The sequence below is a fragment of the Nerophis ophidion genome, linkage group LG27 (genome assembly GCF_033978795.1).
Source record: "Nerophis ophidion isolate RoL-2023_Sa linkage group LG27, RoL_Noph_v1.0, whole genome shotgun sequence".
Taxonomy (NCBI): Eukaryota; Metazoa; Chordata; class Actinopteri; order Syngnathiformes; family Syngnathidae; genus Nerophis; species Nerophis ophidion.
The window spans coordinates 22,280,550-22,304,265 of NC_084637.1; the positions used below are offsets into that span (position 1 = coordinate 22,280,550).

At 38.8% G+C, this 23,716-nt stretch overlaps 1 protein-coding gene and 14 non-coding genes across 15 annotated transcripts in view; 2 read left to right on the forward strand and 13 right to left on the reverse strand.

The window, feature by feature from the left end:
- The window catches only part of LOC133544315 (semaphorin-3G-like), a 259,663-nt gene that overhangs the window by 23,967 nt on the left and 211,980 nt on the right, over nt 1-23,716 (forward strand). The window lies entirely within an intron of this gene.
- trnas-cga (transfer RNA serine (anticodon CGA)) lies at nt 6,858-6,939 on the forward strand. The gene has a single exon. It is a non-coding gene; the product is annotated as a tRNA-Ser (tRNA).
- trnas-uga (transfer RNA serine (anticodon UGA)) lies at nt 10,676-10,757 on the reverse strand. The gene has a single exon. It is a non-coding gene; the product is annotated as a tRNA-Ser (tRNA).
- On the reverse strand, nt 13,996-14,077 carry trnas-uga (transfer RNA serine (anticodon UGA)). Its single transcript has one exon. It is a non-coding gene; the product is annotated as a tRNA-Ser (tRNA).
- Nucleotides 15,066-15,147, reverse strand: trnas-uga (transfer RNA serine (anticodon UGA)). The gene has a single exon. It is a non-coding gene; the product is annotated as a tRNA-Ser (tRNA).
- On the reverse strand, nt 16,121-16,202 carry trnas-uga (transfer RNA serine (anticodon UGA)). The gene has a single exon. It is a non-coding gene; the product is annotated as a tRNA-Ser (tRNA).
- trnas-cga (transfer RNA serine (anticodon CGA)) lies at nt 17,021-17,102 on the reverse strand. Its single transcript has one exon. It is a non-coding gene; the product is annotated as a tRNA-Ser (tRNA).
- trnas-cga (transfer RNA serine (anticodon CGA)) lies at nt 18,333-18,414 on the reverse strand. The gene has a single exon. It is a non-coding gene; the product is annotated as a tRNA-Ser (tRNA).
- trnas-cga (transfer RNA serine (anticodon CGA)) lies at nt 18,830-18,911 on the reverse strand. The gene has a single exon. It is a non-coding gene; the product is annotated as a tRNA-Ser (tRNA).
- trnas-cga (transfer RNA serine (anticodon CGA)) lies at nt 19,336-19,417 on the reverse strand. Its single transcript has one exon. It is a non-coding gene; the product is annotated as a tRNA-Ser (tRNA).
- On the reverse strand, nt 19,840-19,921 carry trnas-cga (transfer RNA serine (anticodon CGA)). The gene has a single exon. It is a non-coding gene; the product is annotated as a tRNA-Ser (tRNA).
- On the reverse strand, nt 20,346-20,427 carry trnas-cga (transfer RNA serine (anticodon CGA)). Its single transcript has one exon. It is a non-coding gene; the product is annotated as a tRNA-Ser (tRNA).
- Nucleotides 20,851-20,932, reverse strand: trnas-cga (transfer RNA serine (anticodon CGA)). The gene has a single exon. It is a non-coding gene; the product is annotated as a tRNA-Ser (tRNA).
- Nucleotides 21,357-21,438, reverse strand: trnas-cga (transfer RNA serine (anticodon CGA)). Its single transcript has one exon. It is a non-coding gene; the product is annotated as a tRNA-Ser (tRNA).
- Nucleotides 23,295-23,376, reverse strand: trnas-cga (transfer RNA serine (anticodon CGA)). Its single transcript has one exon. It is a non-coding gene; the product is annotated as a tRNA-Ser (tRNA).

The following is a 23,716-nucleotide window of genomic DNA, read 5'->3' on the forward strand; positions in this document are numbered from 1 at the left end:
GTGAGAGTACACGATAAGTTGTTGGAGGGGGCGTGAGAAGACCATACACCTGCTTCAGCTAGGTGGCATGTAGGTGCTGGTGACAGCAACTCATTGAGTGGTTTGTACGGATAAATCGATAAAACAATAAATATTATCAAGTCATTTTTCAATTCGGGGAGGGGGGGGGCGTGAGAAAATTATGTCCCCAAGAAATGCATGAAGAAAATTATTGGGATGCACTGTGTTATCCACATAAGGAGGCTTGGTGGAGGCGCAGCTCGGAATAAACTACAGGGTCAACCAGGAAGTAGGGCTAGGTATACAAAAGTATAGAATGAAGTGACGGAGGGGGGGTGAGAAAACAAAACACAAAGTCCTAGGTTAGGTAGCATGTAGGTGCTAGGGTTAGCAGCCCAGAGTGGTTTGTATGGATAAATAAATAAAACAGCAAATATTAAGTTTTAATTTGTTCTTTAATTTGGGGGTGGGAGGCGTGAAAAAATGTTTTCCCTATAATTATAATTGAGAAGCACTGGGTTATCCATGTATGGCGGCTTGGTAGAAGCACTGCTCGAATTTAACAACAGGCTCAACCAGGAAATATGGTGGAGTACACAATAAGTTGTCGGGGTGGGGGGGGGCGTGAGAAATCCGTACACATGCTTCAGCAAGGTAGCATGTAGATGCTAGGGTTAGCAACTCATAGAGTGGTTTGTACGGATAAATAAATAAAACAATAAATATTTTCAGGTTTCAAGTCGTTTTTCAAAATGGGGTGCGTGAAAAAAATTATGTTCCCAAGGGGGGCAAGACTAAAATAATTGAGAAACACTGATTTATCAGCATATGGCGGCTTGGTAGAGGCGCTGCTCGAATGTAACAACTGGCTCAACCAGGAAATATGGCCAAGTATACAATAAGGTGTTGGGGGGGGGGGGGGGCGTGAGAAAACAATACACATGTCTTCAGCTAGGTGGCGGCATGTAGGTGCTAGTGTTAGCAACTCATAGAGTGGTTTGTACGGATAAATCAATAAAACAATAAATATTATCAGGTTGTCAATCGTATTTCAAAATGGGGGGCGTGAAAAAAAACATCCCCCAGGGTGTGTGTGTGTGTGTGTGTGTGTGTGTGTGTTTGTGTGTGTGTGTGTGTGTGTGTGTGTGCATCAGAAGAAAATGTTCCCACCTGTGGTGTTGGTCTTGGTGAGGGACACAATGTACCTTGTGTTTCCGGAAGAATACCTACCGTCTTGGAAGGAGAGTGAAAAACTAGGTGTCATGTTAACTTTCAGTTTCGATTCATACCAAGGCGTAGCAACCGAGGTGGACACACATTGTGTCTCATTTAGGTTCAGCAAGAAGAGAGAGCATTGCAGGAGGTGTCTAGTTAACTTTCAGTTTCGATTCCTGCTCAGGCGTGGTCATCTGGGTGGACAAAAGCACGAGAGACGGGCGACCGTTTTAGAGATTGCGCCCGACCGTTCTCGTCAACTCGAGTCAAACTTCAGTCCTAGTCATCATTTTAGACCGCCTCGGAGCCAAAAGGATGTGGGCGGGACTAAATGGATGTGGGCGGGACTAAAAGACATGTGACCATAAGAGGAGCATCTTGATAAAACAATAAATATGATCAGGTTGTCAATCGTATTTCAAAATATGGGGGACGTGAAAAAAAAACATCCCCCAGGGTGTGTGTGTGTGTGTGTGTGTGTGTGTGCGTGTGCGTCAGAGGAATATTTTCCCACCTTTGTTGTTGGTGTTGTTCAGGGACACAACATGAATGTACCTTTTGTTTCCGGAAGAATACCTACCAGCTTGGAGAGAGATTGAAAAACGAGGTGTCAAGTTAACTTTTAGTTTTGATTCCTACCAAGGCGTTGCAACCGAAGGGGAAACAAATTGTGTCTCATTTAGGTTCGGCAAGAAGAAATACCGGCCTACAGCGAGAGCATAGCAGGAGGTGTCTAGTTAACTTTCAGTTTCGATTCCTGCTCAGGCGTGGTCACCTGGGTGGACAAAAGCACGAGAGACGGGCGACCGTTTTAGAGATGGCGCCCGACCGTTCTCGTCAACTCGAGTCAAACTTCGGTCCTAGTCATCACTTTAGACCGCCTTGGAACCAAAAGGATGTGGGCGTGACTAAAAGGATGTGGGCGGGACTGAAAGACATGTGACCATAAGAGGAGCATCTTGATGGTTTTGGAGCAGAAACACTTCTAATGGAAAACATGTGTGCACACACACACATCGTTTGTGTGTGTGTGTGTGTGCGTGTGTGTGTGTGTGTGTGTCCATCTCAGTCCGCCAATGTCCAATTTGTACACCAGAGATGTCAGCATGAGATCTGGAAGTAAATCTCCATAAATCATTCATATTTTCCTCTGGTTCTTCTCCTCACACCCAATGTTACTCCACTCCCCAAAAAAAAAAAAGTCCTTTATAAGGCCGTCTGCTACGTATCAAACGTATCGCCGGAGAGAGTTTGCCTCCAGACCAGTAGAGATGTTTCCCTGCTGCCTAATCAGCGTTAATGATGTTGCCGAGTAAACATGGCGAGAGCGTTGATGGAGCGCAGACCTGCGCCAAAGTTTTGAAATACGCCAGGTTTTTTTTTTTTTTGTACTTTCTGCAGGAGGGAGGGTCTTCGTGTCCAGGTAGCAAAAGAACAAATGACATGCTGACGGGCGCGACGTTTAACAGAAATACGAAATGTCGTCGTGGTTTTCAGACGGGCGCCTCAGTTAAGGTCCAGTTAAATGGTCCAGCATGGGGCCGCAGAAAGTTGCGAGTGGCAGCACTTTGATGAAGAAGGCGGGGAACACGGGTGAGTTCGATAAAGAACTCGTGGCAAAGTACAAAGATGGCACAAAACTATGAGTATTCTGTGTGTTTGTGTTGATGTTGCAGAGTCTCTGGGAAGGATTCATTGGACTTTGTCTTGTGGAGGCATGTCAGCCTGCAGCATATCATGCATTGTCTTGACCTAAGAATGTGTTAAGTGAGGCAGCAATGGCCTGGAGGTTAAGGTGTTGGACTTTTTTTTTTTTCCCCCACACATTTTCCTGGGTTCATTATAGCAGCACTGTCATGACCAAGTAATGTTACTGAAATTCCAGTAACTTCATCCATCCATTTTCTACTGCTTGTCCCTTTTTGGGTCAAATAATGTTGCTGAAATTCCAGTAACTCCAGCTTTCATCAATTTTTTTTGATTTTTTTTTTTTTTTTTTTTTTTTTTTTTTTACACCTACAGAGCTCAAAGCAAGAAATCATGCACTGTCTTGACCAAATAATGAAATTCCAGTAACTTCATCCATCCATCCATTTCCTACCGCTTGTCCCTTTTTGGGGTCGCGGGTGGTGCTGAAGCCCATCTCAGCTGCATTCGGGCAGTAGGCGGGGTACACCCTGGACAAGTCGCCACCTTCCAGTAATTTAAGATTACGTCCATTGTCTGAAAAATGTTGACACAACTCTGGTCCAATGTATATATATATTTTTTTGTTCTTTTTGTTTTACACCTACAGAGCATAAAGCAGCATATCATGCACTGTCTTGAACAAATCATGTTGCTGAAATTCCAGTAACTCCAGATTACGTCCATCGTCTGCAGATGTTGGCAGATGTCGGGTCCAAAGTCTGTTTTTTATTCATTTTTTATTTTACACCCACAGAGCATAAAGCAGCATATCATGCACTGTCTTGACCAAATAATGTTGCTGAAATTACAGTAGCTCCAGCTTTCATCCATTGTCTGCAAATGTTGGCAAATGTCAGGTCCAATGTCAGTTTTGAATTTTTTTTAATTGTTTTTATTTTCTACACTTACAAAGCATAAATAGCATATCATGCACTGTCTTGACCAAAAAATGTCACTGAAATTCCAGTAACTCCAGCTTTCATCCATTGTCTGCAAATGTTGGCAAATGTCAGGTCCAATGTCAGTTTTTATTTTTTTATTTGTTTTATTTTTTACACCTACAAAGCATAAACAGCATATCATGCACTGTCTTGACCAAATAATGTTGCTGAAATTCCAGTTACTCCAGCTTTCATCAATTTTCTGCAAGTGTTGGCAAAAGTCAGGTCCAATGTCAGTTTTTTTATTTATTTATTTATTTACACTTACAGAGCTCAAAGTAGCATATCATGCACTGTCTTGACCAAATAATGTCGCTGAAATTCCAGTAACTCCAGCTTTCATCTATTGTCTGCAAATTTTGGCAAATGTCAGGTCCGATGTCTCTTTTTATTTTTTATTTAAATTTTGTGTTTTTACACCAACAGAGCATAAAGCAGCATATCATGCACTGTCTTGACCAAAAAATGTCACTGGAATTCCAGTAACTCCAGCTTTCATCCATTGTCTGCAAATGTTGGCAAATGTCAGGTCCAATGTCAGTTTTTATTTTTGTATTTGTTTTATTTTTTACACCTACAAAGCATAAACAGCATATCATGCACTGTCTTGACCAAATAATGTTGCTGAAATTCCAGTTACTCCAGCTTTCATCAATTTTCTGCAAGTGTTGGCAAAAGTCAGGTCCAATGTCAGTTTTTTTATTTATTTATTTATTTACACTTACAGAGCTCAAAGTAGCATATCATGCACTTTCTTGACCAAATTATGTCGCTGAAATTCCAGTAACTCCAGCTTTCATCTATTGTCTGCAAATTTTGGCAAATGTCAGGTCCGATGTCTCTTTTTATTTTTTATCTAAATTTTGTGTTTTTACACCAACAGAGCACAAAGCAGCATATCATGCACTGTCTTGACCAAATCATGTTGCTTAAACTCCAGTAACTCCAGCATTCATCAATTTTCTGCAAGTCTTGGCAAAAGTTAGGTACAATGTCAGTTTTTTCTTTCTTTATTTATTATTTATTTATTTATTTACACTTACAGGGCTCAAAGTAGCATATCATGCACTGTCTTGACCAAATAATGTTGCTGAAATTCCAGTAACTCCAGTTTTCATCCATTGTCTGCAAATATTGGCAAATATCAGGTCCGATGTCTGTTTTTATTTTTTTTTGTGTGTGTGTATTTTTACACCTACAGAGCATAAAGCAGCATATCATGCAGTGTCTTGACTAAATAATGTTGCTGAAATTCCAGCAATTCCAGCTTTCATCCATTGTCTGCAAATGTCAGGTGCGATGTCTGTTTTAATTTTTTTTTTGTTAGTTTTTTTTCACACCTCCAGAGCATAAAGCAGCATATCATGCACTGTCTTGACCAAATATTGTTGCTGAAATTCCGGTAACTCCAGCTTTCATCCATTGCCTGCAAATGTTGGCAAATATCAGGTCCTTTGACTGTTTGTTTTTTTTAAACCATTTTTATTTTTTTACACCTACAGAGCATAACGCAACATATCATGCACTGTCTTGACCAAATAATGTTGCTGAAATTTCAGTAAATCCAGATTTCATCCATTGTCTGCAACAGTTGGCAAATGTCAGTTCCAATGTCTGTTTTTTCTTTAATTTGATTTCCATCCATCCATTTTCTACCGCTTATTCCCTTTCGGGGTCGCGGGGGGCGCTGGCGCCTATCTCAGCTACAATCGGGCGGAAGGCGGGGTACACCCTGGACAAGTCGCCACCTCATCGCATTTATTATTTTCAATTTCATTTAATTTTTATAGACCTACAGATCATAACGCAACATATCATGCCCTGTCTTGACCAAATAGCGTTGCTGAAATTCCAGTAACTCTAGCTTGCAAATGTTGGCAAATGTCCGTTTACTTTTTATTTTTCCTTACCACAGCTACAGAACGTAAAGCAGCATAGCATGCATTGTCTTGACCCAAAAATCTTATTTTTATTCAATCTTTCATTAAATAACTGCAATATATTTTGAGCAAATTTCCAGTCTAATGGTTTATTTTTCCTTGATTTCCCCCATTAATAGCAGCACGCAGCATATCATGCACTGGCGTTTGGTTTTCGTTCTGACGCGTAAGCTTCAGTATGTGTTAAATGGTATTTTACGCAAATGTTTTTGTATGATTTATCGTTGTTTTGAGATGACGGCTTCCAATTATGTGCAAACTTAGCATTTTGTAGAGAATGCAGCATATCATGCATTGTCTTGGCCAAAGAATGTGTCAGGTGGTGGCTGCAAAGGCTTTGAAGTTAAGGTGTTGGACTTTTTTTCCACCTATCTTTCCGAGCTCATTGACACATAGCAGGAAACAGCATATCATGCACTCTCTTTAACATATAATCCACTTCAATTCAGTAATATGTTGTCAGATCTTACCTTCTGTTCCTCTTTTCAGTGTAGCAGCATGCAGCATATCATGCATTCTCTTGACCACGTGCAGTTATTAGAATTCATGGACAAATGGAGACCATCTCCGTCCAAAAACAAGCCCTTTGTTTTCTCTTGTTCCCCTTTCTGCGTAGTCACATGTAGCACATCCCATGCAGCCTATCATGCACTGTCTTGACCAAAAAATGTAAACTCTCATCTTTCACCAATTGAAGACACATTTTGGCACGGGTTTCATATCCATTGTCCTTTTTTTTTTTTTATCCTTGCCTACAACATCACCGCATGCAGCATATCATGCACTGTCTTGACCAAAATTGTTACTATACTTCAAGATTTATTAATTGTTTGTAATTGTCCTTGTTCAGATTCCAGGTCCAATAATCTATTTCCTCTCCTTTTTTCTACATACCACCATGCAGCATATCATGCATTCTCTTGGCCCAAAGAGTCTTATTGCTATTCCAGCTTTCATCAGTTGTCTGCATGTCTTTTGCGTGTGGAAATTTCACGTCCAGCAGCTTAACAGAAATATGTGCAGCATATCATGCACTAGCTTGAATGTTGGGCCGAGAGTCACATTCAGTGTGGCTGTGATGGCCGAGAGGTTAAGGCGTTGGACTCGAAATCCAATGGGATCTTCCCGCGCAGGTTCGAACCCTGCTCACAGCGTTCCTTTAGTGGCTTAGCATACCATACACTGTCTTGACTAGAGCTTGCTCTTACTTTTCCATCTTTCATCAAATCCCTTGCTTTTTTATAGAAGTTAAAAAGGTTAACATGTAAGCAGTGATATCACAGCATCACCCGAAGAGCAGCATATCATGCACTGTCTCAGTCTGTGTTATTAGAAGGAACAGTGATATCACAGCCATCCTGGAAGAGCAGCATATCATGTACTGTCTCAAATTGTGTTATTGGAATAAACAATGACATCACAGCATCCCCCAACGAGCAGCATATCATGCACTGTCTCAACTTGTGTTGTTGGAATAAACAGTGATATCACAGCATCCCCCGAAGAGCAGCATATCATGTACTGTCTCAAATTGTGTTATTGGAATAAACAGTGACATCACAGCATCCCCCGAAGAGCAGCATATCATGCACTGTCTGAAATTATATTTTTGGAATAAACAGTGACATCACAGCAGCATATCATGCACTGTCTGAAATTGTGTTATTGTAATAAACAGTGATACTCTTGAAGAGCAGCATATCATGCACTGTCTCAAATTGTGTTATTGGAGTAAACAGTGATATCGCAGCAGTATATCATGCACTGTCTCAACGTGGGTTATTGGAATAAACAGTGACACTCTCGAAGAGCAGCATATCATGCACTGTCTCAGAGTGTGTTATTGGAATAAACAGTGATACTCTCGAAGAGCAGCATATCATGCACTGACTCAAACTGTGTTGTTGGAATAAACAGTGATATCCCAGCAGCATTATATGTACTGTCTAAAATTGTCTTGTTGGAATAAACAGTGATATCGCAGCATCCATCGAAGAGCAGCATATCATGCACTGTCTCAAAGTGTGTTATTGGAATAAACAGTGATACTTTCGAAAAGCAGCATATCATGCGCTGTCTCAAATTGTGTTATTAGAATAAACAGTGATACTCTCGAAGAGCAGCATATCATGCACTGACTCAAATTGTGTTATTGGAATAGAAAGTGATACTCTTGAAGAGCGGCATATCATGCACTGTCTCAAATTGTGTTATTGGAATAAACAGTGATACTTTCAAAGAGCAGCATATCATGCACTGACTCAATGTGTGTAATTACAATAAACAGTAATATCACAGCATCCATCGAAGAGCTGCATATCATACACTGTCTCAAAGTGTTTTATTGGAATAAACAGTGATACTCTCGAAGAGCCGCATATCATGCACTGTCTCAAATTGTGTTATTGGAATAAACAGTGATACTCTCGAAGAGCAGCATATCATGCACTGTCTGAAATTGTGTTATTGGAATAAACAGTGATACTCTCGAAGAGCAGCATATCATGCACTGTCTCAAAGTGTTTTATTGGAATAAACAGAAGAGCAGCATATCATGCACTGTCTCAAATTGTGTTACTGGAATAAACAGTGATACTCTTGAAGAGCAGCATATCATGCACTGTCACACATTGTGTTATTGGAATAAACAGTGATACTCTTGAAGAGCAGCATATCATGTACTGTCTCAAATTGTGCTATTGGAATAAACAGTGATACTCTCGAAGAGCGGCATATCATGCACTGTCTCAAATTGTGTTGTTGGAATAAACAGTGATACTCTCTAAGAGCAGCATATCATGCACTGTCTCAAAATGTGTTATTGGAATAAACTGATATCACAGCATCCATCGAAGAGCAGCATATCATGCACTGTCTCAAATTGTGTTATTGGAATAAACAGTGATACTTTCAAAGAGCAGCATATCATGCACTGACTCAATGTGTGTAATTGCAATAAACAGTAATATCACAGCATCCATCGAAGAGCTGCATATCATACACTGTCTCAAAGTGTTTTATTGGAATAAACAGTGATACTCTCGAAGAGCCGCATATCATGCACTGTCTCAAATTGTGTTATTGGAATAAACAGTGATACTCTCGAAGAGCAGCATATCATGCACTGTCTCAAATTGTGTTATTGGAATAAACCGTGATACTCTCGAAGAGCAGCATATCATGCACTGTCTCAAAGTGTTTTATTGGAATAAACAGAAGAGCAGCATATCATGCAATGTCTCAAATTGTGTTACTGGAATAAACAGTGATACTCTTGAAGAGCAGCATATCATGCACTGTCACAAATTGTGTTATTGGAATAAACAGTGATACTCTTGAAGAGCAGCATATCATGTACTGTCTCAAATTGTGTTGTTGGAATAAACAGTGATACTCTCTAAGAGCAGCATATCATGCACTGTCTCAAATTGTGTTTTTGGAATAAACAGTGATACTCTCTAAGAGCAGCATATCATGCACTGTCTCAAATTGTGTTATTGGAATAGAAAGTGATACTCTTGAAGAGCAGCATATCATGTACTGTCTCAAATTGTGTTGTTGGAATAAACAGTGATACTCTCTAAGAGCAGCATATCATGCACTGTCTCAAATTGTGTTGTTGGAATAAACAGTGATACTCTCTAAGAGCAGCATATCATGCACTGTCTCAAATTGTGTTTTTGGAATAAACAGTGATACTCTCTAAGAGCAGCATATAATGCACTGTCTCAAATTGTGTTATTGGAATAGAAAGTGATACTCTTGAAGAGCAGCATATCATGCACTGTCTCAAATTGTGTTGTTGGAATAGAAAGTGATACTCTTGAAGAGCGGCATATCATGCACTGTCTCAAATTGTCCATCCATCCATCCATTTTCTACCGCTTATTCCCTTTCGGGGTCGCGGGGGGCGCTGGCGCCTATCTCAGCTACAATCGGGCGGAAGGCAGGGTACACCCTGGACAAGTCGCCACCTCATCGCAGTGTCTCAAATTGTGTTGTTGGAATAAACAGTGATACTCTCTAAGAGCAGCATATCATGCACTGTCTCAAATTGGGTTGTAGCTGAGATAGGCGCCAGCGCCCCCCGCGACCCCAAAAGGGAATAAGCGGTAGAAAATGGATGGATGGAATAAAGAGTGTTATTAAACATGTCACATGAGACATGTTTGTGTCGCAATTTGTAGTGCTTCTCTTTGTAGGACATCTCACACACACACACACACACACACACACACACACAATACGAGCTAATAGCTGACATCTGCAGCTTGTTACTCGTCTTAGAAACTAATGGTCTGGCTGTGAAAAACCCACAAGCCGGCCTCACCTCGGCCTCCCGCTGTCTACCCATCCAACCATTTATCCTCCATCCAAACCTGTCCATCCAAAACATTCCCACTTTTGTCCCCCGGCGTCCGCCCGTCCGTCCTCTGCCACCTCCCGTCCTCCAGTCTGCACATCTGTCTTCAATGCGTCTCCTTACCCTCGCCAGGCGACAAACCCAAAGTGACACACCAAAGAGCGTCCGGTTTCAATGATGGCCGCGGCATTGGTCGGGGGATTACCTTACAGTGTCAGGGGTCCGCCTGAGTCGGGCTCAGGCCTGCGCTGTCAGGTCCAACAGGATGCATGTGATCAATAACAGTAGAAAATATGCTTCAAACGCTTTGATGTGCAAATTAGAGGATCTGCTGACCCCCAGTTACGTAATGTTGCTCATTTTATGTAGCCCAATAAAAGCCAATGGATAGCAGAAGTGTCTGCTCTTAAAGCGACAGTGTCGAGTTATTGGAGCCGAAAAAAAACACCTTCAAAGTGCATGATATGCTGCATGCTGCTATTTGACAGTGTGCTGCTCTATGTTTGTAAGTAAAAACTGGACAATGACGCTGTGAGGAGGGTTCGAACCTGCGCGGGAAGATCCCATTGGATTTCAAATCCAACGCCTTAACCGCTCGGCCATCACAGCACAAGTAAAATGACAAGAGAGGGCATGATATGCTGCATTGCGTTATTCCGGACGGAATTAAGGAAAAATAAGAAGATAGGACCTGAAAAATGAACCAAAAATATTGCAATTATTTGATAAAACATCCATCCATCCATTTTCTACCGCTTATTCCCTTTTGGGGTCGCAGGGGGCGCTGACGCCTATCTCAGCTACAATCGCATTGAATTACTGTAAGATATTTTTGTCAAGACAATGCATGATATGCTGCAATATACTCTGTAAATAAGAATTTGACACAAAAAGTGAGACAAGGTCCCAACCTGAGTAAGAAGATCCTATTGGAACTTAAGTCTAAGTCGTAACCTGTAAGCTATCTCAGCCTCTTTAGAAATAGAAATAGTTGTACATTCCGGAAATTACCTACACACTAGTGCATGATATGCTGTACGCTGCTATTTGGAAGGAAATGAATGGACAAAAAAAATATTAGACCTGAAATTTGCAGTAACACCATTGAAGATATTTTATGAAACATTGAAATACAACAATATGTTTTGGTCAAGACAATGCATGGTATGCTGCTTTATGCTTTTGAGTAAAAACTAGACATTGACTGTGTGAGCAGGGTTCAAACACATGCTGTAAGATCCTATTTGATTTCAAATCCAATGCTTTAACCTCTCAGCCATCACAAAACAGCCTTTTATGTCTCGAAACTAGTTAGGAATTTAAGAAATGATGACAAGACACTGCATGATATGCTGCATGCTGTTATTTCAAAGTAAAGGAAAAATAAGAAGCTTGGACCTGAAAGTTGCACCAAAAATATGGCAATTATTTGATGAAACATGGAAATACAATGAGATATTTTGGTCAAGACAATGCATGGTATGCTGCTTTATACTTTGTAAGTAAGAATTAGACATTTACGCTGTGAGCAGGGGTTCGAACCGTGATCCCCAGTCCAACGCCTTTACATCTCGGACATCACAGCCTTTTTTTCAAAACTTAAAAACAATTAAAAATTCCACAAATGATGACAAGCCAGTGCATGATATGCTGCATGTTGCTGTTTTGAAGGGAAAAAAAGACAAATTAAAGATTAGACCGGAAATTTGCACCAAAAACATTGCAGTTATTTAATAAAACAATGACTTACAGTAAGATCTTTTGGTCAAGACAATGCATGGTATGCTGCACGCTTCAATTTGGAAGGATATTAATGGACAAAAAAGAATTTACTTGAAATTTGCACCAAAACTATTGCAGATATTTGATGAAACATTAAAATACAATAATATATTTTGGTCAAGACAATGCATGGTATGCTGCTTTATGCTTGTAAGTAAAAACTAGACATTGACGGTGTGAGCAGGGTTCAAACACATGCTGGAAGATTCCATTTGATTTCAAATCCAACGCTTTAACCTCTTGGCCATCACAAAACAATCTTTATTCTCTAGAAACTAGTTGAAAATTTAAGAAATGATGACAAGACACTGCATGATATGCTGCATGCTGTTATTTCTAAGTTAAGGAAAAATAAGAAGCTGGGACCTTAAAGTTGCACCAAAATTATGGCAATTATATGATAAAACATTAAATTACTATAAGATATTTTGTTCAAGACAATGCATGATATGCTGCATTATGCCCTGTAAGTAAGCATTAGACATTTACGCTGTGAGCAGGGATCGAACACTTAAATCTCGGACATCACAGCCTTTTTTTGAATCTTAGAAACAATTTAAAATCCCACAAATGATGACACGCTAGTGCATGATATGCTGCATGTTGCTGTTTTGAAGGAAAGGAAAGACAAATAAAAGATTGGACCTGAAATTTGCAGCAAAAAAATTGCAGTTATTTAATAAAACAATGACTTACAGTTGGTCAAGACAATGCATGGTATGCTGCCCGCTTCAATTTGGAAGGATATTAATGTACAAAAAAAAGAATTGACCTGAAATTTGCACCAAAACTATTGCAGATATTTGATGAAACATTAAAATACAATAAGATATTTTGGTCAAGACAATGCATGGTATGCTGCTTTATGCTTGTAAGTAAAAACTGGACACTGACGCTGTGGGCAGGGTTCAAACACATGCTGGAAGATCCCATTTGATTTCAAATCCAATGCTTTACCCTCTCAGCCATCACAAAACAGCCTTTTATGTCTCAAAACTAGTTAGGAATTTAAGAAATGATGACAAGACACCGCATGATATGCTACATGCTGTTATTTCTTAGTAAAGGAAAAATAAGAAGTGTGGACCTGAAAGTTGCACGAAAAATATGGCAATTATTTGATGAAACATGGAAATAGAATAAAATATTTTGGTCAAGACAATGCAGGGTATGCTGCTTTATACTTTCTAAGTAAGAATTAGACATTTACGCTGTGAGCAGGGGTTTGAACTCTTATTCCCAGTCCAAAGCCTTTCCATCTCGGACATCACAAACTTTTTTTGAATCATAAAAACATATCAAAATTCCACAAATGATGACAAGATAGTGCATGATATGCTGCATGTTGCTGTTTTGAAGGAAAAGAAAGACAAATAAAAGATTAGACCAAAAGCATTGCAGTTATTTCCTAAAACAATGACATACAGTAAGATGTTTTGGTCAAGACAATGCATGGTATGCTGCACGCTTCAATTTGGAAGAATATTAATGGACAAAAAAAATATTGACTTGAAATTTGCACCAAAACTATTGCAGATATTTGATGAAACATTGAAATACAATTATATATTTTGGTCAAGACAATGCATGGTATGCTGCTTTATACTTTGTAAGTAAGAATTAGACATTTACGCTGTGAGCAGGGTTCGAACCCTGATTCCGAGTTCAACACCTTTAAAAACTCGGACATCCCTGTCTTTTTTTGAATCTTAAAAACAACTTAAAATTCCACAAATGATGACACGCTAGTGCATGATATGCTGCATGTTGCTGTTTCGAAGGAAAGGAAGGACAAATAAAAAATTGGACCTGAAATTTGCAACAAAAACATTGCAGTTATTTAATAAAACAATGTCTTACAGTAAGATATTTTGGTCAAGACAATGCATGGTATGCTGCACACTTCAATTTGGAAGAATATTAATCGACAAAAAAAGAATTGACTTGAAATTTGCACCAAAACTATTGCAGATATTTGATGAAACATTGAAATACAATGAAATATTGTGGTCAAGACAATGCATGGTATGCTGCTTTATGCTTGTAAATAAAGGCCGGATATTGACGCTGTGAGCAGGGTTCGAACCTACGCGGGAAGATCCCATTGGATTTCAAATCCAACGCCTTAACCTCTCGGCCATCACAGCACAGGATGCATGTCTACAAAATAGTTATAAGTTTAAGAAATTATGAAAAAAACAGTGCATGCTATGCTGCATGTTGTTATTTCTCAGGAAATTAAGGAAAAATGAGAAGATTGAAACTGAAGGTTGAACTAAAAATATTGTAATTATTGGAAAAAACATTAAATTACTATAAGATATTTTGGTCAAGACAATGCATGATATGCTGCAATAGGCTCTGTAAGTAAGAATTTGACATTAAAAGTGAGAACAGGGTCCTAACCTGGGCAAGAAGATCCCAATGGAACTTAAGTCCAAGTCCTAACTTGTAAGCCATCTCGGCTTTTTTAGAAACAGAAATAGTTCTACATTCCGGAAATGACCTGAACGCTAGTGCATGATATGCTGCATGCAGCTATTTGGAAGGAAATGAATGAACAAAAAAAAACATTACACCTGAAATTTGCACCAAAACCATTGCAGTTATTTGATGAAACATTGAAATACGATGAGATAATTTGGTCAAGACAATGCATGGTATGCTGCTTTATACTTTGTATGAAAGAATTAGACATTTACGCTGTGAGCAGGGTTCGAACACTGATTCCGAGTTCAACACCTTTAAAAACTCGGACATCCCAGCCATTTTTTGAATCTTAAAAACAACTTAAAATTCCACAAATGATGACACGCCAGTGCATGATATGCTGCATGTTGCTGTTTCGAACTAAAGGAAGGACAAACAAAAGATTGGACCTGATATTTTCACCAAAAACATTGCAGTTATTTAATAAAACAATGACTTACAGTAAGACCGTGTGGTCAAGACAATGCATGGTATGCTGCAGGCTTCAATTTGGAAGAATATTAATGGACAAAAAAAGAATTGACTTGAAATTTGCACCAAAACTATTGCAGATATTTGATGAAACATTGAAATACAATACAATATTGTGGTCAAGACAATGCATGGTATGCTGCTTTATGCTTGTAAGTAAAAGGCAGACATCGACGCTGTGAGCAGGGTTCGAACCTACGCGGGAAGATCCCATTGGATTTCAAATCCAACGCCTTAACCTCTCGGCCATCACAGCACAGGATGTTTGTCTACAAAATACTTATAAGTTTAAAAAAACTGTGCACGCTATGCTGCATGTTGTTATTTCTCAGGAAATTAAGGAAAAATGAGAAGATTGGACCTGAAGGTTGAACCAAGAATATTGCAATCATTGGATAAAACATTAAATTACTATAAGACATTTTGGTCAAGACAATGCATGATATGCTGCAATAGGCTCTGTAAGTAAGAATTTGACATTAAAAGTGAGAACAGGGTCCTAACCTGGGCAAGAAGATCCCAATGGATCTTAAGTCCAACTCCTAACTTGTAAGCCATCTCAGCCTCTTTAGAAACAGAAATAATTCTACCTTCCGGAAATGACCTAAATGCTATTGCATGATATGCTGCATGCAGCTATTTGGAAGGAAATGAATGGACAAATAAAAACATTACACCTGAAATTTGCACAAAAACCATTGCAGTTATTTGATGAAAGATTGAAATACAATTATATATTTTGGTCAAGACAATGCATGGTATGCTGCTTTATATTTAGTAAGAATTAGACATTTACGCTGTGAGCAGGTTTCGAACCTTGATTCCAAGTCTAATGCCTTTCAAAACTCGGACATCCCAGCCTTTTTTTGAATCTTAAAAACAACTTAAAATTCCACAAATGATGACACGCCAGTGCATGATATGCTGCATGTTGCTGTTTCGAACTAAAGGAAGGACAAATAAAAGATTGGACCTGATATTTTCACCAAAAACATTGCAGTTATTTAATAAAACAATGACTTACAGTAAGACCGTGTGGTCAAGACAATGCATGGTATGCTGCAGGCTTCAATTTGGAAGAATATTAATGGACAAAAAAAGAATTGACTTGAAATTTGCACCAAAACTATTGCAGATATTTGATGAAACATTGAAATATAATAAGATATTGTGGTCAAGACAATGCATGGTATGCTGCTTTATGCTTGTAAGTAAAAGCCAGACAATGACGCTGTGAGCAGGGTTCGAACCTACGCGGGAAGATCCCATTGGATTTCAAATCCAACGCCTTAACCTCTCGGCCATCACAGCACATGATGCTTGTCTACAAAATAGTTATAAGTTTAAGAAATTATGAAAAAAACAGTGCATGCTATGCTGCATGTTGTTATTTCTCAGGAAATTAAGGGAAAATGAGAAGATTGGACCTAAAGGTTGAACCAAAAATATTGCAATTATTTGATAAAACATTAAATTACTATAAGAAATGTTGGTCAAGAAAATGCATGATATGCTGCAATAGGCTCTGTAAGTAAGAATTTGACATTAAAAGTGAGAACAGGGTCCTAACCTGGGCAAGAGGATCCCAATGGATCTTAAGTCCAAGTCCGAACTTGTAAGTCATCTCAGCTTCTTTAGAAACAGAAATAGTTCTACATTCCGGAAATGACCTAAACGCTAGTGCATGATATGCTGCATGCAGCTATTTGGAAGGAAATGAATGAACAAAAAAAAACATTATACCTGAAATTTGCACCAAAACCATTGCAGTTATTTGATGAAACATTGAAATAAAATTATATATTTTGGTCAAGACAATGCATGGTATGCTGCTTTATACTTTGTAAGTAAAAATTTGACATTTACGCTGTGAGCAGGGTTCAAACCCTGATTCCAAGTCCAACGCCTTTCAAAACTAGGACATCCCAGCCTTTTTTAAAATCTTAAAAACAATTTAAAATTCAACAAATGATGACAAGCCAATGTATGATATGCTGTTTCGAAGGAGCATTGAGTTACAACAATTTTATGTGGACAAGACAATGCATGATATGCTGCTTTAGGTCCTTTTATGTTCCTGATATATATTCTGAAGAAGAATTGAGCAACCGCACGAGTAAGAAGATAAACGCTGTGAGCAGGGTTCGAACCTGCGCGGGACAATCCCATTGGATTTCGAGTCCAACGCCTTAACCTCTCGGCCATCACAGCCTTGAGTAGTTACACAAATTTTTCTACATCCCAGAAGTGGCAGTGCATGATATGCTGCATGCTGCTAGTTGGAAGGAAATGAAGAGAAAATACCTCATTGGACCTGAAATTTGCACCGAAAACACTGCAGATATTTGCTAAAAGGTAGAATTACCAAAAAATATTTTGGTCTAGACAATGCATGGTATGCTGCTTCATGCCATGTAGATGGAAAAATGGAGGGGGGGGGGTAGACAGAACACCAGAAATGTGTCAACATTTGCAGACACTTGATGAAAGCTGGAATGACATTACTTGGTCAAGACAGTGCATGGTAGGCTGCATGCTGCCATTTGGAAGAAGATTAAGGGGGGAACAACTGTTAAACCTAAAACTTGCACCAAACACACTGCAGTTCATTGATGAATTGAGATCTTTTGGTCAAGACAATGCATGGTATGCTGCTTTGTAAGTAGGAATTGAACATAAATGCTGTGAGCAGGGTTCTAACCTGCGCAGGGAGAGTCCAATGCCTTAACCTCTCGGCCATCACAGCCTCTTTGGGGGGGAGTCAATCGTTCCACATTCCCGAAATGACATACACAACAGTGCATGATATGCTGCATACTACTAGCTGAATGCACTGGTTTGTACATCACTTCTAGAATGTACAGTGTTTACAAAAAAAAAAACACTCAACAGCGTAGTTGCTCAAATCTTCTTCTCCTTGGATCAAAAACGGACGTAAAACAGCATATCATGCATGGTCTTGACCAAAAAAATCCTTCTGTAATCCAATAGTTCATCAAATGACTGCTATTTTTTGGTGCAAATTTCAGGTCCAATGTTTAGTTTTTAATTGTATTTTTCTTTTAAATCGCGGCATGCAGCATATCATGCACTGGCCTGTACTACATTTGAGGTCGGCTGAGAGAGGATAAGCCCTCGACTTGGGACCTTGTTCACAGCATTAATGTCCAACTCTTACTTACAGAGCATAAAGCAGCATACCATGCATTGTCTTAACCAAATAATCTTATCATAATACAATATTTCATCAAATAACTGCAATCTTTTGGTGCCAACTTCAGTAGTTATTGAACATTGAATTTCCAAAGTTTGTAGATAATTGATGAAAGATGGAGTTGCTTAAATTTAAGTAACATTATTTGGTCATGACAGTGCATGGTATGCTGAAAGCAGTTCTGAGAAGAAGTTTGAGAAACGGCACACTAAAAAAGTAAACATTGTCGCTGTGAGCAGGGTTCGAACCTGCGCGAGAAGATCCCATTGGATTTCGAGTCCAACGCCTTAACCTCTCGGCCATCACAGCTGTAAGAGACTGTATGATATGCTGTGTGCTGATGGTTTTTTTTTTAAGGAAATTTGGGGAAGAAAAATATTTCACCTGAAGTTTGCGCTAAAAATATCTTAGTTATTTGATGAAAGATGGAATTACAATAAGATGCTGGTGTTATCCTCAAATCCTTTCCTGGAAAGAACATAAAGCAGCATACCATGCATTGTCTTAACCAAATAATCTTATCATAATACAATATTTCATCAAATAACTGCAATCTTTTGGTGCCAACTTCAGTAGTTATTGGAGATTGAATTTCCAAATTTTGTAGATAATTGATGAAAGATGGAGTTGCTTAAATTTAAGTAACATTATTTGGTCATGACAGTGCATGGTATGCTGAAAGCAGTTCTGAGAAGAAGTTTGATAAACGGCACACTAAAGAAGTCGCTGTGAGCAGGGTTCGAACCTGCGCGGGAAGATCCCATTGGATTTCGAGTCCAACGCCTTAACCTCTCGGCCATCACAGCTGTAAGAGACTGCATGATATGCTGTGTGCTGATGGTTTTTTTTTTGAGGAAATTTGGGGAAGAAAAATATTTCACCTGAAGTTTGCGCTAAAAATATTGTAGTTATTTGATGAAAGATGGAATTACAATAAGATGCTGGTGTTATCCTCAAATCCTTTCCTGGAAAGAACATAAAGCAGCATACCATGCATTGTCTTAACCAAATAATCTTATCATAATAAAATATGTCATCAAATAACTGCAATCTTTTGGTGCCAAATTCAGTAGTTATTGGATATTGAATTGCCAAAGTTTGTAGATAATTGATGAAAGATGGAGTTGCTTAAATTTAAGTAACATTATTTGGTCATGACAGTGCATGGTATGCTGAAAGCAGTTCTGAGAAAAAGTTTGAGAAACGGCACACTAAAGAAGTAAACATTGTCGCTGTGAGCAGGATTCGAACCTGCGCGGGAAGATCCCATTGTATTTCGAGTCCAACGCCTTAACCTCTCGGCCATCACAGCTATAAGAGACTGCATGATATGCTGTGTGCTGTCATTTTTTTTAAAGGAAATTTGGGGAAGAAAAATATTTCACCTGAAGTTTGCGCTAAAAATATTGTAGTTATTTGATGAAAGATGGAATTACAATAAGATGCTGGTGTTATCCTCAAATCCTTTCCTGGAAAGAACATAAAGCAGCATACCATGCATTGTCTTAACCAAATAATCTTATCATAATACAATATTTCATCAAATAACTGCAATCTTTTGGTGCCAACTTCAGTAGTTATTGAACATTGAATTTCCAAAGTTTGTAGATAATTGATGAAAGATGGAGTTGCTTAAATTTAAGTAACATTATTTGGTCATGACAGTGCATGGTATGCTGAAAGCAGTTCTGAGAAGAAGTTTGAGAAACGGCACACTAAAAAAGTAAACATTGTCGCTGTGAGCAGGGTTCAAACCTGCGCGAGAAGATCCCATTGGATTTCGAGTCCAACGCCTTAACCTCTCGGCCATCACAGCTGTAAGAGACTGAATGATATGCTGTGTGCTGATGGTTTTTTTTTTAAGGAAATTTGGGGAAGAAAAATATTTCACCTGAAGTTTGCGCTAAAAATATTGTAGTTATTTGATGAAAGATGGAATTACAATAAGATGCTGGTGTTATCCTCAAATCCTTTCCTGGAAAGAACATAAAGCAGCATACCATGCATTGTCTTAACCAAATAATCTTATCATAATACAACATTTCATCAAATAACTGCAATCTTTTGGTGCCAACTTCAGTAGTTATTGGACATTGAATATCCAAATTTTGTAGATAATTGATGAAAGATGGAGTTGCTTAAATTTAAGTAACATTATTTGGTCATGACAGTGCATGGTATGCTGAAAGCAGTTCTGAGAAGAAGTTTGAGAAACGGCACACTAAAAAAGAAAATATTGTCGCTGTGAGCAGGGTTCGAACCTGCGTGGGAAGATCCCATTGGATTTCGAGTACAACGCCTTAACCTCTCGGCCATCACAGCTGTAAGAGACTGTATGATATGCTGTGTGCTGATGGTTTTTTTTTAGGGAAATTTGGGGAAGAAAAATATTTCACCTGAAGTTTGCGCTAAAAATATCTTAGTTATTTGATGAAAGATGGAATTACAATAAGATGCTGGTGTTATCCTCAAATCCTTTCCTGGAAAGATCATAAAGTAGCATACCATGCATTGTCTTAACCAAATAATCTTATCATAATACAATATTTCATCAAATAACTGCAATCTTTTGGTGCCAACTTCAGTAGTTATTGGACATTGAATTTCCAAATTTTGTAGATAATTGATGAAAGATGGAGTTGCTTAAATTTAAGTAACATTATTTGGTCATGACAGTGCATGGTATGCTGAAAGCAGTTCTGAGAAGAAGTTTGAGAAACGGCACACTAAAAAAGAAGATATTGTCGCTGTGAGCAGGGTTCGAACCTGCGCGGGAAGATCCCATTGGATTTCGAGTCCAACGCCTTAACCTCTCGGCCATCACAGCTGTAAGAGACTGAATGATATGCTGTGTGCTGATGGTTTTTTTTTTAAGGAAATTTGGGGAAGAAAAATATTTCACCTGAAGTTTGCGCAAAAAATATTGTAGTTATTTGATGAAAGATGGAATTACAATAAGATGCTGGTGTTATCCTCAAATCCTTTCCTGGAAAGAACATAAAGCAGCATACCATGCATTGTCTTAACCAAATAATCTTATCATAATAAAACATGTCATCAAATAACTGCAATCTTTTGGTGCCAAATTCAGTAGTTATTGGATATTGAATTGCCAAAGTTTGTAGATAATTGATGAAAGATGGAGTTGCTTAAATTTAAGTAACATTATTTGGTCATGACAGTGCATGGTATGCTGAAAGCAGTTCTGAGAAAAAGTTTGAGAAACGGCACACTAAAGAAGTAAACATTGTCGCTGTGAGCAGGGTTCGAACCTGGGCGGGAAGATCCCATTGGATTTCGAGTCCAACGCCTTAACCTCTCGGCCATCACAGCTATAAGAGACCGTATGATATGCTGTGTGCTGATGGTTTTTTTTAAGGAAATTTGGGGAAGAAAAATATTTCACCTGAAGTTTGCGCTAAAAATATCTTAGTTATTTGATGAAAGATGGAATTACAATAAGATGCTGGTGTTATCCTCAAATCCTTTCCTGGAAAGATCATAAAGTAGCATACCATGCATTGTCTTAACCAAATAATCTTATCATAATACAATATTTCATCAAATAACTGGAATCTTTTGGTGCCAACTTCAGTAGTTATTGGACATTGAATTTCCAAAGTTTGTAGATAATTGATGAAAGATGGAGTTGCTTAAATTTCAGTAACATTATTTGGTCAAGACCAGTGGTTCTTAACCTGGGTTCGGTGAGTCGGCCTCAGGGGTTCGGCAAAGGTCAAAACACACCCGACTCATCGTGTAAATACAAACTTCTCCCTGTCGGCGTATTACGGATACAGCAACAGCTGACTGATTTGCAGGTGTGTAATTGGTTGTGAGTTTATGCACTGTGTTGGTTTTCGTTGTTTCAACAAGGTGATGTTCATGCACGGTTCATTTTGTGCACCAGTAAAAAAACATGGTAAATGGGTTGTACTGGTATAGCGCATTTCTACCTTCAAGGTACTCAAAGCGCTTTGACACTATTTCCACATTCACCCGTTCACACACACATCCACACACTGATGGCGGAAGCTGCCATGCAAGGCACAAACCAGGACCCATCAGGAGCAAGGGTGAAGGGTCTTGCTCAAGGACACAACGGACTTGACGCGGTTGGTAGAAGCTGGGGATTGAACCAGGAACCCTCAGGTTGCTGGCACGGCCACTCTCCCAACCGTGCCACGCCGTCCCCATGGTAACACTTTGGTTTAATTAGTTGCCTATTAACATGCAAATTAGTAACATATTGTCTCTTAACTAATCATTATTAAGTAGTTATTAATGCCTTATTCGACATGGCCTTATTTTAACCCTAACCCTTTAACCCTGACACTAACCCTAACCAAATAACTCTAATTACAGGTAAGTCTTTATTACTTAGAATATGTTCCCGTACTGTCCAAATAAATCTAAATGAATTCTTTGTTGTTTAGAATGTTCCCCATACTAAAGTGTTACCAAAAACATATACCGTATTTCCTTGAATTGCGCCTGCCTTGAATTACTGCCAGTTCAAACTCGCTTCCCAAAATAATTAGCGCATGCTTAGTATTACTGCCCGGTCAAACTCGTGACGTTTGGAGTGAAGCTTCCCCAGTCATCATTTTCAAAATGGAGGAGGCTGATTTCAATACCGGTAATTTGAAATTGCATAAAGGGAAGAAGATTAAGAGCTATTCAGTAGGATTTAAGGTCCAAGCTTACATCACACACAATTTTTTACTGCATGCCTTTGGTAAGTGCCGGAGTGAGAAGAGGTTTTTAAAAAATTTGCGCATGCTTACTTTTACCGCATGCCTTTGGTAAGCACAGGATTGAGAAGAGGTTTTGAATTAATCAGTGCCCCGGCGGCAATTCAAGGAAATAAGGTTGAATTTGAAAAAAAAAAATAAAAACAATTATTTTTCACTTAAGAAATGCGCATATGAAACTAGTGGGGTTCGGTACTTCCAACAAGGTTAAGAACCACTGGTCAAGACAGTGCATGGTATGCTGTTTTATGCACTGTCGATGGAAAAAAATAAATAAATAAAAGGACATTTGCCAAAGTTTGCAGACAATTAAAAAGAAAGTTGGAGTAGTTGGAATTTCTGTAAGATTACTTGGTCATGACAGTGCATGGTATGCTGCACGCAGTTCTGAAGAAAAGATTTGAGAAACGGCACACTAAAGAAGTAAAGTATTGTCGCTGTGAGCAGGATTCGAACCTGCGTGGGAAGATCCCATTGGATTTCGAGTCCAACGCCTTAACCTCTCGGCCATCACAGCTGGTAGACTCTGCATGATATGCTGTGTGCCGCTTCTTTTAGAAGGAAATTAGGGGAAGTAAAATATTTCTCCTGAAGTTTGCGCTAAAAATATGGTAGTTATTTGATGAAAGATGGAATTACAATAAGATGTTTTGGTCAAGACGATGCATGATATGCTGCTTCATGTTCTGTATATGGGAAAAAATTTAAATCTCTTAAATGTTCCCTTACTTAGCGTCAATGTCTGTTATTTGTGCAGTTGGTGAAATCTTTTTCTTTAGAATATACATTTGTATCTAAAAAGACAAAAAAGCAGCATATCATGCATTGTCTTGACCATATATTATTATTGTAATTCA